Here is a 925-nt window from a genome sequence, read left to right on the forward strand (position 1 = left end):
AAAAAGATGACAACACACATCCTTCAGGCAATATTGCAATGGTGAATAATGCTATAATACTGAATAACTTAATGTAGGAAAAACAGTCTGCATGGAACCTTAATATTTAGCCTAGCTAGTAAAGATAGAATTCTACAAAATACTTGAATGCTTGGATAAAGTAGCAGACACACCARCTGAATCTGAGAGGCTCTGAGTGGTTCCAGCTGTGGTGCAGAGAGTAGGCATGTACAAGGTAGAATAAAGTGAAGCGGTGTAAGAGTGGGTTTATTCACCTTGGGCACATGATGCAGCTCAAGGAGAAAGTCTCACATCTCATGCCTGAGCATAGTGACTTAACTCCTAACTACTGTGAGAAAGTCAAGAAGAACTGTAATAACTGAAGGGAGGTTTTGTTTTTGTTTCAGTTTGATTTTTTGATGTTTAGGTCAAAGATAGTATGAACAATTGGTAAAATGTAAAATTAATGCAAATGTTCCAGTTGATRCATGGATTTTCAATTTGTTAAATAAGTTAACCTCCTATTAAAAGGAGCMCTGGAAACGTATGCTTTCCATGTATTTACCATCTCCAGTCCAACAATTCTTAATGGCAATATGTGGTCTGAAAATGATACACAGGTGATACACGATACAAAAATTAGCTTAATGTACTATTATAAGACTATTAAAGCATCATTCCTACTGATTGAAATAATACCCTCATACTTGTATTTTAAATATAGTATGTCATGTCATCTTTGGGAAATTGTAATCTCAGCAGATATATATATATATACACACACATATATATATATACATACATATATATACACACASTATATATAAAAGGTTCTCAGTTGAGTAGTCTATTATTTCATAAGCTGATATATACAGTAAAGTGCTTCAGGAAATAGAACAATAGCAGCATCAAAAAAACCTTTCAA

The sequence above is a fragment of the Rhea americana genome, unplaced genomic scaffold (assembly GCF_003343005.1).
Source record: "Rhea americana isolate MKP2758 unplaced genomic scaffold, rheAme1 scaffold_23, whole genome shotgun sequence".
NCBI lineage: Eukaryota > Metazoa > Chordata > Aves > Rheiformes > Rheidae > Rhea > Rhea americana.